Source organism: Grammomys surdaster, unplaced genomic scaffold (genome assembly GCF_004785775.1).
Source record: "Grammomys surdaster isolate TR1022 unplaced genomic scaffold, NIH_TR_1.0 126271, whole genome shotgun sequence".
NCBI classification, from domain to species: Eukaryota; Metazoa; Chordata; class Mammalia; order Rodentia; family Muridae; genus Grammomys; species Grammomys surdaster.
In genome coordinates, this window is record NW_021621071.1 from 8236617 (window position 1) to 8250005 (window position 13389).

Genomic DNA, 13389 nt, shown 5'->3' on the forward strand with positions numbered 1-13389 from the left:
CATCCCCTCACGGAACCGTCTAGTCTGCTGTGATCTGTACAAGCTGCGCGTAACCTTTCAGGGGTTAGCAACACATGAATATTGATACACACACTCACATATACACACACATATATACATATATATATATATACACACACATATACATATATACACAAACATACATGTATATACACAGATATACAGATATACACTTCTATACACATGCACACACATGTACACACATGCACACACATGCACTCTAGATTTGTTAATCCAATGAATACATTTCTGGTTCTTATTATAGCAGATGTTATAAGAGTTCAAGAAAGGAAGAAGACCCCATGATATCTTCCACCTATTGTTCTAGTTGAGCTTCTGAGATGGATATAAAGGTACTTTGAAGGATACTAAAGAGCCTGATGTGTTGGGACTGATTTTCTATCTACCCACACTGGATAATAAAGTATTCATTTAGAGTGTCCTCTGCTGGGGGCCATGACTCTTTTCTGAAGGAAGGGTAAGGAGATTGTTGCCATTCTAGGAAGATGTAACTGCGTTCATCTTTAGCTCCTAGGACTGCCCAGTTCACCACATGTGCTGAATCTCTGCTATAATGGGGAATACCTTACTCTATGGAATACCTCTCAATTCTTGGGAGGTCAAAATATTTCCATATATCATCATAGATAGTGTGGTTGGCAAGGATCTGTGGCACCAATCTTCAATTCTAAGCAAAAAAACTTTCCATTATTAACACTCTTGGTCCAAACTGTAAAGGATGAAAGTACCAATGTGTAAAGATCTGGTATCTCTCACATGGCACTGGAGAGTAGTGTTATATCTTGTGCAGTTTCCGGTGTATATGTTCTGCAATGGATCCAAAGGAAACCTGACACCTCCTGAAGCATTGTTGCAACACTTTGTACTGGTTACTTTTGTTGGGGTGTACTATGTGAAGGTTGTCTTTGTATTATTCAATTGTTAATTCTATACTGGCAGAGAGTTGAGGACTGGCCAGATTTGGGTATTATTGTTCTTATGGTTCATCCCCTGCCTCAGCATTTTATAAACGTACACCTTCCACAATCATTGATTGGCTTAATACAGATCTGATGGCCAGTAGCTGGGAGGAAAGAAAGGGCAAGACTTCTGGTCTGAGAGAGGGTCTCAGGGAGAAGAATCTAGGAGGGAAGATTCACCAGCAGGACACAGAGGAGGTTGGACATACTGGAGGTGGGGGGAGAGAGGGAGGGAGGGAGAGAGAGGGAGGGAGGGGGGTGTATCTGGCCACACGCAGGATGTGGATTAGAATAGTCAGGTTAATTAAGTGAGATGAGGTACCCAGGAGTTAGCCTAAGCTAGGCCTAAGGTATAATAACATTAAGTCTCTGTGCCATTATCTGGTGGATGGCAGGTTCAAGAAAATCCAGCAATATAGTTTTATGTCCACTCAATACAAGCTAGAGTCATCTGGGAAGAGGGAACCTCAACTGAGAGAGAATGTTCCCAGGATATTGATCTGTGGGAAAGCCTGTGTGTAATTTCTTAATAAGTGATTAGTGTGGGAGGGCCCAGTCCATCGTGGGTGGTGCTACCCGGGTGTGATGTGTATGAGAAAGCAGGCTGTCTAAGTCATGGATAGCAGTAAAGAGCACTCCTCCATGGCCTCTGCTTTAATTCCTGCCTCCAGTTTCCTGCTTTGAGTTCCCGCCCCCAACCTCCCTTCATGCTGGGCTGTGATCAGGATGTGTAACCTGTTCATGATGTTTTAATCACAGCAGTAGAAGCCCCAGAGCACTGTTAAACACGGAGGAACATTGGGAACCCACTAAATGACTATAACGAGATAAAGGACGGATACATTTTGGAATAAGCATTCAGTGGTCGTCTACTGGACGGTAGAGAAGAGAAAATGATCCAATGAAAATTATGTGTACCTGCATGGACAACTAACAAAAAATTAATGTCAAACAATCGAAGAGAGATATGAAGATAAGTTTAAGGTATGAGGCTAGTCCGACAAGGTTTAGAAACAAACAATATTACCATCATTCGTGTACATCTAAGGAACATGGGCGTGACAAGCACCAGATGCTCTCTGGGGAAGAAACATGGAGGAAGAGAGTAGAGCCAAGAGGTGGTGTACAACAAGCTTAAACCTTACCATTTTATTTTGTATTAAAACGTACAGAAAGCATGAGAGTGTGTGGGTAGCTATGGTAGGTGGGTGGTTTGTCTAACCCTGTGGTCAGTCCTGGATAACTACATGGATGAGCAATGCTAACTTAACCAGGCAGGGTGTGTGTGTGTGTGTGTGTGTGAGTGTGTGTGTGTGCACTTGTGCCCATGTACATGTGTGCATGTGTGCACACATGCATGCACATGTGTGTAACAATAATTAAAGAAGGAGTTGTTGCTTTGGGAGGGAGAGAAGGGACACAGGAGGAGTTGGGGGACAGGAGAGGTAATAGTAATGGGAGATACAGTGCTCATCTGTTAGGAGCCGCGTCTGCCATTGCAAGATGGTGCCGGTTTCCTGCTTCCTGGTTCTTCTTGCGAGCCTTGCTTGAATGTGCGCCTGCGCAAGGCGCGAAAACCAGTATGCTAATTTGGCGACATCATAAGAGCCAATGAGTGTGTGGCACGTCTCCTAAAGCTCTATATAAGCCATAGGCTTTTGGGGCTTGGGGTCCCTCGCCTCACTACCATCTAAGAGAGCTGTAACACTAAAAGAGCTGTAACAATAAAACTGCTGTCAGAAGAATCCTGAGTGTGGCGTTCTCCTTTTCGGCAAGGCGGCGCCCCGCACTCATCTATGAAGCTCTCAAAAAGAATAAAATTTTAAAAATACTGGATGATAAAATACTTGTTTAACTCTAAATACTTCTTTTCTGCCCTTGAAGTATACATATAGAAGAACAAAAACACTACCACCACCAATACACAAACAACCCTTTAAGGTCTTAGAGCTCAGGACCGGTGGATTAGAATTGGACTCCCAGTTGCTCCGGGTCCGGGGTCCATGCTACTTTGTCCTATGTCAGGGGATGTGTCTGACCTCCTTCTCCTTTGTCCCGTCAGTGAACCCTGCTGGAATCTCTCTCACCAGATCTGCAAACTCTACATCACCTTCTTTAAGTGTCTATTACCCCGAAGGCTCATTCCTTCCCATCTGGGATATCGCTCTGTGCGCCATTGACTTTTAACTAAATGTTTAGTGAATGTTGGAAGGAGAATGGGACAACTAGGAGACCGTGTAATACTGCAACAAAAACCAGCGAAAGACCCAGAAAGCTTGCATGAGAGTGTAAAAAGGGTAGGAAAGTACATCAGAGATGATTTTATAGCTTCTAGGAGAGGGTGAAGAACAACAAGATTCAGAGAAGCCTGGTGGCATGAGCCTGTCTGGAGGGTTTACTGTGTGCTATGGCCATACCCAAGCATTGCAGGTGCTAATTCAAGACCCTCCTCCCAAAGCCTGTGAAGGACTTGCTGTTATTGTTACTTTGCTGTTATCCTCACATTTTATAAAGGATGGCATGCAAAGGAGGCGGGCTAAGTACCTAGGGCTTTGAACCCTGAACACACGCTTCTAAGTCCGTGCAGTCCGTCATGATAGCAGGGACTAAGACAGGGTGCACTAACACCTTTGTTAAACATATAGATGGGGGCGGGGCGAAACTTTAAGGCGAGCATGTTCTGCTTCTTTGCTAAGGCTCAACACAGAGACACAGGCTGAGGAGCTCTGATGACCACGCTAGGCAAGGGAGGTACCTACATCAGCCAGAGGGAATCAGGGAAGGGTTTGATGGCAGCAAAGTCAGAAATAAATATAACAGATGAGAAACCAGTCCGGTCTCTTATGGTCCTAGGGAAGCATCTCTAAACTGCAACCGTTGCTTGTCTGAACTCTACACACTCGACATGGTTACTGTCACTTGAAATGCTAGTACTCTTGCTTTAATTGTCATTTTCTACAGGGAAAGGTGAGGCTTTATTATTATTTGAGAATTTTTTTCCCTAGGCAATTAATGGAAGCCTAGAAGGGTTTAAGAGAATAATTGTGGAGGGGACAGACTCAGGATAGCTGCTAGGATAAACATCTGAAAAGATGGCCCTGGAGCTCAAGGTGGCCTGGAGCAGGACAGACCCTGGGAAATGGAGTGACTCAGAAGAGGGAATGAGGTCAGGGGACAGAGAGCAGGAAATAGGAAGCTGCCACTTCGCTGGTTAGTGGATACTGTCAATCTGTCAGTCAGTCAGTCAGTAACTAAGCGTCTTCTACAGCCAGCCAGCCCCTCTCCCCTCTCCTTAAGGCAAGAGAAGACAGCTTTGCTACACACCCAAAGGTCGTTTTGCTCTGTCCGTTTTCTGTGCACCTCCCAGTATCTCACGGTCCCCTGTGAACTGCTCCCCCTCCTTCTCAGGCTCCGCCCACTTCCCAGCCTCAGCCCCCATCTCTGCAAACCACAGAAGCTTACCGAACGAACATCCCCCTTCTCAGAACCAGCTTAAAGAGTCACTTGCTACGCGTTTGTACTATGCTTTATTCTGGGTCTTCCTAAAATCCAAATACCAATACATAGACAGATAATCACATAAGGTGGTGTGTGATCGTGTCACGTGACCAACTGACCAACCCACACAAGAGAGGCCAAAGGGAATGAGACGCTTGCGTAGACAGTCCGTTGCTTCAAAATAAATAAATAAGTTCATTAATTAATTAAAAATTATGAATTCTTTTTAAATGCTAATATGTAAAACATTTCTAATCTTCAGAAATGAGGATTACAAGGTTGTCTTTTGTCCTGGAAGATGAACCAGCATTTCTAGATTTGTGACTATAAGAAAACGAAATCAATCATTCTTACCATTCACTATTGAGTCATTGCTATGGGTGGTCTTACTGGGGCTTACGGGAGCCATTTCAGGCTAGTGAATGTAGCAGAGACCTGTTTGAGCCCAGAAGACATGACTTCTCTCGTTTGGCCCTTTTATCAGCCAACTGGAGAAGCCAACTTTAAGGATATTGATTTGAATTTAATTTCGATTTTCTAAACAAAAATTTAGAAATATGCCTTAATCAGCAACATGGATTGGAGAAATGGAACACAGCAAAAACAAACAAGAGGTTTGTCACTTACTGGAGCTGATCCTGTAGGGAATTAATCAGAAATCCTATACATTTTTATTAACTTTCCCTGTTATTTTTCTGTTATTAAAAAGATCAGTTGGTTATCCAAGACCTATGGTGTGAGACTTAGCACCCTTGCCTTAAAGGGCATCCCTAACTAAATCCTTTTGCAATAGAGCCTAACCAAGTCCATTCCCACAAGTCTCCCCGGGATCACGTCACTAGAATAGGTCAACCAAAGCTTGCTATGGACTCGAGTCCAGCTGGATGGAGGCTTTAAGTGCTTTCTTCCAGCTGGTTCTGAAATCTCAGGAAGAATGTGTGAGCTTCCAGAAACAAGCAGATCTTTTGAGCAACCCCTTTCCCTGAACTGACTTGGAACATCCGTTCTCTTGAGCTTCTTCCCATTCCGTTCAAGCCCTCCTTTCTCCCGTCCCTTCCACCTCCTATCAGAAACACGAAAAACATCGCCCACTTGCAGCATCTCCTAATTCCACCCACAGCAATGCTACATTTAAACAACACATGTTTATTTGTTTTAAAATGTACTCTGCCAAAGGCCCTCTCAAGGAAAAGCATCCTCACCCTCCTGGTGCCAGTCCAAGTGCTATTTTTCTCTCAGGCTCTTCTCTTCCTGGATGACTACACTTTTGGTTGGTGTTTCTCTGCAAGAATGTTCAAGAGCTCTTTAAGAGTCAGAAAAGCTACCTGAGTTTGCAGGCAGCTTCCTGTGGGGGTCACAGCCTGCAGAGTGAACAATGACTCCTTGCACAGAGAATGGGCAAGGTGTTTGAAAAAACAGGAAGCACCTGCCAATGTGTGACTTTCTTCCTGGAAGCAGAGAGCTCACTCTGAGGTGGTTCTAGATGCTTCTTTCTGCTTCCACTATGACCTCTAAGACTGTGAAGTACCCTAGATAACAAGGAAAGACTTGTGAAGGGCAGAGTTATTTGGAGACGATGGTGCAGGGATGAGAATGATGGCTTCCATAGCTTCTCTACTTTTCCTTTTTGTTGTAGAGATTTGTTTGTGTAGAAGTTAACCTGGGTGATCATTGCAATGGGGAGAGTCCAAGCACATGAGAATTGGGAGGTAACATGTTTGCTATTTATTATTGCAGGTTCCTGTAACAGGAACATGAGTTCATTGATTGATAATTTATTCAGTGAACATGTTCTATGTCAAACATGAAGAGAGACCTTAGGCATGTACAGGGGACAACACAAACATGTATTCCTGTACCCCATGTTAGCCTTAACATTACCTATAAGGTGCCATGTTTCAGATTTGTGTTTTCACTTTTTAAAATGTTTATTTTATTTTATTTTATTTTATTTTATTTTATTTTATTTTATTTTATTTTATTTTATTTTATTTAGTATGTGTAAGGGAAGGGGTATATACTCGCTCGTTCAGAGGTCAGAGGACATTGTGCAGGATTTGCTTCATGCGGTTTTAGGGAATTAAACCCAGATTATCAGTCTTGAAGTAAACACTGAGTCACCTCAGTCCTTCACAGTTTCTTTTCTTTTCTTTTTTCATTTTGTAACTTCTTGTATGCATGTATACAATGTAGCAATGTGTTTAATGGAAACACCACTGAGATCAAGACCCCTCCTTGAGTTTGAAAGTTCTAGGCTCTTGGAGATAGCTGGTCAGGCCAGCTTGTGATGGTATGTGCTAGCTACATCTAGGCCAAGCAAGTCATACCTCTGTTAGTTAATTAGACTAACCAATCCCTTGACTGGAGACTTGTATACCATATACAAGTGTACATGGTATATTAGCTACCATGCTAATATACAAGTGGCCACAGAGAAATGAATTAAAGACTCTCAAAAGAAATATGACCTATCATGTTGGTTTGCACAATGTTCGTAACTGTTTTCATAGCTGGAGGGTAGAGGCCATATGAATGACACGGGTAAATAATGCAACCCTCATCTGGGTGTGGAGGACAGTATGCATGCTTACCATGTCTTCTGTCTCCAAGGACTTCAGTTTCTTCATTTGGAAATGTAAAACTGGGTGGAATAATCCTACCTATCCTTTCAACGTGTAAATTTTTTTGACATTTTAGGCAAATCTCTTCCCCACTTCTTATGGAAACACAAGACTCAGAAAATTGCCCAATGAAAGTGGCACCTCAGGAGAGAGCTTAAGTACATGGTTTCCTTGGGTGACTAAACAAAGCGTTGAGAGGGAGGAGTGACTATGAAGAACCAGGTGAGAAAAAGCTTCAGTACTTTCTCTTGCTCACCCCTAGGAAACAAAGTGCTTCCAATGAATCCAGAGCAGCCAAACAGTGTGCTTGAGAACGGACCATTCCTTGGGAACCGACATCACTACAGCGGATAAGGTTTCAAAGCTCGTTTGAGTAGAACGTTATTTCACTTGTATTATGTAGTAAGCAAAGGTTCGTGAGTCCTTGAATCTCATCAGGACCTCAATCGGAGTAACTACTTCCTGCATCTTTCTGACTAAGTTTCCTGCATTACAGACAACCTAATTGATAGCTGTTCTATTCACTCACACACTGCTCTTCACAGCTAGGCAGAAGAAGCCCCAAAGAATAAGGCCCTCCTCTCTGTAAGGGGGTCGGAGGTTCTGAAGGGCACTCTGTACACCGCATGAGCTTCAAGGACAATGAGGAAACATAAGAAGAAACACCTCTTGTGACTTATAGTGCCCATACCAGGATGGAAAGGCTCATTTTCATAAGAAAAATTTAAAGAAAATGTTATTCTGATTAAGAACAAACTCCAAGGGCTAAAGCACTAGCCATTTAGAAACAAAGTGATTTGCTTTTGGTTTGTGCTTTTGAGACAGGGTCTCTCTACATAGCGCTGGCTGTCCAAGAACTCACTATGTAGGTCAGGCTGGCCTTGAACTCAGAGATCTACCAGCCTCTGCCACCTGAGTGCTGGAATTCAAAGTGTGTGCCACCATACCCAGTCAAGAGGCAGACTGATTTTTGACTTGGAAATGATTCCCCCGGAAAATCAAAGGAGACAACAAGTGAACTGTTTTCAGCAAACCTGCGGGCATAGCTGTGTAAATGCTGTAATCAAAGCTCTTTGACGGTTTGAATTTGAAATTCTCAAGATAAATGCCGCTGATTTGTTGGTAGGCTTCACTGAAAGAAAGAGCAGTGACTGAGGAAGAAGCTGGGTTACATTCCAACTCTGTCACGTACTAAGTGCGTGAGCTTCTGTGCGCTGTTGGGCATTTTTGTAAGATCAAGTTTCCTTTCTCATAAATGGAAGTAATTTCCATACTTACTTCAAACAATGGTCACGAGAACTGAGTTATGGGAAGTGTCACAGAGCAGGGTAATTATCTCCCCAGGTTCTAATGCTGGATTGGGACAGGAGCCAAGAGACATAAGGTTGATGTTGGAAAGGTCATTTTTGTCCCTGGCACCTTGGACACCAACAGTGTGAAGATTCTACATGCCCTGCTTTTGAATGGCCCCCATATGGCCCTTCTGAGTAACCGACCATCAACTCGGGGAGGTGTTCTCCTGGCTACACACATGAGTTTCCTCAACTTTGCATCTGTTCCTTGGGAAGAGAAGAAAATATTTTTTCTAAGATTAGAGTGAATTTCACAAGTGACCAGTTAGTTGCTGACTGATTTTTAATTTGTCTTAAAGGACACTTTCCACATTGCGTGAATGACTAAAGGCATCCACAATGAATCTGGCTATTATCTAAATGGTACCGGCAGGGATGGGTAGAATGAAGTCCAGGACTGACTCCATTAACATCCACTAAATGGATGTCCTGGGACAAGAGACTTCTCTTTGCTGAGTTTGTTTCCTTTACATAAAGTATGGACAACAGTAGGATCTTTCTCATAGGGCTCTTGAGAAGATCTTGAATTGATTGGAGAAAAAGAAAAAAACAGAAGAAAAGAGAAAGGATAAGAGAAGTGAAAGGAGGGAGAGAGAAGGAGAGGAGAGGGAGAAGGAGAGAGGGAGGGGAGGGGGAGAGAGGAGGAGAGGAAAGGGAGAAGGAGAGAGGGAGAGAGAGGGGAAGAGAGGGGGAAGGGAGGAGGGAAGGGGAAAGAGAGGGGGGGAAGAGAGGAGGAAAAGAGGGGGGAGGGAAAGAAGGAGGGAAAGGGGAAGGACAGACGAAGAGAGGAAAGGGAGAGTAGGAGGGAGAGAGGGGGTGGGAGAGAGGGGGAGGAAGAGGGAGAGAGGGAAAGGGGGAAAGAGAGAAGAGGAAAGGGAGATGGGGAAAAGAGAAAGAGTAAGAGGGGGAAGGGAAGAGGAAGGAGAGGGAGAGAGGGGGAGGGAGAAAAGGGGAAGAGGAGAGGGAGGGGAGGGAGAGGGGAAGGGGATATAGGAGGAGAGGAAATGGAGAGGGGAGGGGGAAGGGGTAGGAAGAAGGAGAGAGCAAGATCTTATATATGCATCTTGTTTGCGTGTGTCAAGGATACACTCAATTATATTTTAAATAAACTCTAACATAGCACCTACTGTGCATTATGTGCTATGTTAAATTTTAAAGCTAAAAGAATGTTCCAGATTACTGGCTTAAGTTGGAAAGCACAAATAAACATACTCTTTATCACTGATTAATACAAAGATGGACTGGAAGAGGTCTCAAGAATCGGAAGAAGAAATCTGAATGTGCTACTTGGAAGAGAAGAAGAGTTAGGAATGAATGGTTAAAGGCATTCGTGACACATTGAGCTATTGTCTTAACTCTTATCTATGAAGAACGTTGTGAACAGAGAGGAGAGATTTAGTTCTAGGGTTTCGTTTACAACCAGTAACTTTTGGGATCCTCCACAGGAGCTGCTGTCACTTCTCTGAGCTGTAATAATTGTGTTGGGGTTGGACAGACTTGGTATCCCATAAATTAAGATTGGCAATGTTCATAGTTCTTCCAGATCACCAGCCTGAGGACTGAGATATACAAAGCATCTAGAATAAAGCGCTTATCTACCGTGTGGTTATCTACCCTGCGGTTATCTACCCTGGAGTTACCTACCCTGGCCCTAGTGTTGGATTGAGGCCTGAGATTGATGTTGGAAAGGTCACCTTTCTCCCTGGTACTTCCAACAACTCCAACGCAAAGACTTCTTTATTTACTACTCTGTTGATTCAAACAGTAGCGTCCTCCATGAATTCAACCAAGAACATACTCTCTCTGGGCATCCTGTAGCCCAGTTAACACACAAAATTAGCAACTGCAAGCTTCTAGTCCCTAAGACATAAGGATTTGACTTTATTTAGAAATGGGGTCATAGCGGATATAATTATGCTAACATGGTACTAGAGTAGGATCCGGTATCCAGGAATCCAGTATGATCTGGTTTACTAATGAAAAGCTGGAATTTGGATATATGTGAGGGGGGCCACAGAGAAAGAAAGAACACTTTTCTGACGACAGTGTGAGACATCGGTGTAAGGAGCCAGATCAATCCAAGACTTCCCTAGAGGCCCCGATGGAAGGACAAAGGGACTTGGTTCTGTGTCTTTGTCCAAGAAAGGACTTCACAAGACCTGTTTGCTGCTGGAGTCAGTCCCCCCACTCCTCCCCTGTGCCATGGTTAACAGTCCTAAGACAACTAAACCTGAGGTCTCCCATGTTCTCTTTGCCCACACTGTCTCACCAAGTTCTCTGCTGATACCGGTCATTTCCTCCCTTATAAATACCGTATCTGATGCTATACTTCTTAGAAAACATGCTTGGATGAAGTCATCTTCTTGTGCAAGACCTTCTGTCCTGAGCTGTTGCCTTTATCTTCTTTATTTCTCTTGCCCAGGTCTCCCACTCAACACCTTGCCACTCAGGACTTTAGATTTACACACCAAGGGAAGGAAACCAGCAGGTCCATAAAAGCAGCAGAAGCTAGGGGTGAGCATGGACCATTTGGGTTGCCAGCCCTCAGCAGGGACCAATCCTGTCAACACCTTCATTTTAGGGTTTTGGCTTCCATGCTAAAGAGAAATACATTTTGTTTATGCCATCTAGCCTGTGGTACCTGGTCAAGACAGCAGAAAAAAACAAACAAAACACTACAGGGATCCGACTGATGTGTATGGGGAAGGGTAAGTCCTGGAGGTCTCATGATAGTTAATTTACAGAGTTCTAAATCAGTGGACCAGTTTTCCATCCTTGACTGTGTCTATGTGCTGCTATAACTCAGCCTTCTTTGCTAATGAGAAGCATTTGCCTTTTTGTGGCCCTAAAGTTTGTGACCAGTGAAACTGGCCAGGGGTGACACAAGGCTAGTGCTAAGCTTGGATCTTAAAAGTCTGAGAGGGTGTGGAGGGTCTCACAGTGCAGACACTCTAGCTGAGGTGTTCTCTTTAACCCAGAGCTTATGAGAAAGGAATGTTCACGTTCACCAGCTCCTGAGGTTTGGCATCCAGCGCTGACTAATATGACCACTTTCACTTTCTGATCTAGCTTTGCTTGTTGAATATGAAAGTTCGTTCTGAATTTACTTCGTGTTTGCCAAGAGAGAGTTACAAAACACACATGACAGAAAGGGGGCCTTGGGCCAGCCCAAGATAAAGACTCTGGATGCGTAAGAGTATCTACCAAAATTTCATTTATCCTGTGCCTTTAAATGTTGGATATAATCAAAAACAGTATCCGGCATTTTAAATATGAAAAGAGTTGACACATAGATGTTTTGCAGAAAAGCAAACAAACAAATAAAAACCTTAAGATATAATCTTGATTCTGTAATTTCTCATTTCTAAATTTGAACCTCCTCATTTGTGACATGGAAATAATGCTATTGGCTTATATGTATAAAACCTATAATTGTATCAAAGGCAAATGATAATATATAAATGATAATACATAACCTGGATCCAACTTTCCTGGGTGTCTTCAAGACATAATGACAAGAAAGGAAATAAGACTTCTGACAAAGACAAAACTGGGCCTTCCTAACATCTCTCTGGAAATTCACTGAAGTCTATGCTCTCCTTATTTAAAATAATATCTTTTATTTATTGTTGGAGAATTTTATACATGTATACTTATATTTTAATCATATTTACCCCCATTTACCTCCTCCAACTCCTCCTATTCCCTTCAACAACCCCTTCAAAATTCATCTTTTAAAAAATTTATTTAAACCTACTGAGACCAGTTAGTGCTGTCCCTGTGAATGAGTGTGCAGCCCATTTTTTTGGAGCAGAAGCAACCTCGATAGGACACACATAGGAGACTCCCCATCCCAGAGTAGCCAACCAATAGCTCCTGAGCTAGGGGTGGGGACGTCATCAGCCCCATCCCCTTCCATGCTTGAGTGTTGATTGGCTTGATCCTGAGCAAGTCTTGTGCAGAGAACCACATCTGCTGGGTTTATGAGTGCAAAGGCCCTGTTGCGTCCAGCAGGTACTAAGTCAAGTAGTCCCCACCCACCCCGCCATTTCTGGCTGTTTACAGACCTCCCCCCACGTTGTTCACTGAGCCGTGGGGGCAGCGGGTGTGATACACATGTCCTGTTTTCAGGCTCAGCTCTCCACGTACACCTGTACTTTAAAAAGGCTTTTGTTTTAATAAATGAAATGTAAGTTGCTTCCAGTCTCGGTTCCTAAAATCAAAGTAACCACTCAGTCCTTGATGCCACAGTTCAAAGTGACTGCTGGAGGACCACGGACCCAGTGTCTTTTACACAAGATTGGGGGTGGGGGATGACACCCCAGATTTTCACCAGACTATGACGTAACTTCGACTAGGATTGAGTCTGTAGCTTTGTTTGTTGGACTAACAAGCGTAGCTTTCTCTGTTTAGTATGAGAGGTTTTCCAGCATGCCTGCGGGAGGTAGTTTTGAGGTGAAGGGAATGTCGGGTTCCCGTTCTATCTGTATTCCCGCTGCACAGGATCGCTGGTTTGGTTCTGTGAGAGAAAGAAAGGATAAGACATTGTGACGAAGGAGCAAAACCAAACCAAACCAGAACTAAAAACAAACCAAAGAAAACCCCTGTAAATTATGAAACTGTAAAGAAAGGTTCAAACCTGCAAATCGTGAAACTGTAAAGAAAGGTTCAAACACAGAGGATATTTTGTCTATTTTGTGACCAAGCAAAGTGTATACGTGGAGCATTTCAACTGTGCTTAAGTAGCTGAAGTTTGGGAGGATATCTCCTTCTGAATGTGATTTCAGGTGTCGGTGTTACGAGCACGGGACAATAAAGGATAGATTTTGGCTTCGTATGTGGGAGGAATCCGTGTTTTCTCTGAATGTGACACAGGGTGCTATTAATGAACACACATAAAGTGGAATTTGACCAACA

The 13389-nt window shown here is 43.4% G+C and overlaps 1 long non-coding RNA gene across 2 annotated transcripts in view; it reads right to left on the bottom strand.

The window, feature by feature from the left end:
- Positions 1-5816, bottom strand: part of LOC114613727 — a 34562-nt gene extending 28746 nt beyond the window's left edge. For both annotated transcript variants that reach the window (XR_003710220.1, XR_003710221.1), the window contains exon 1: positions 5702-5816. This is a non-coding gene — a long non-coding RNA (uncharacterized LOC114613727). The remainder of the gene's footprint in view (positions 1-5701) is intronic.
- Positions 5817-13389: the final 7573 nt, after the last annotated feature.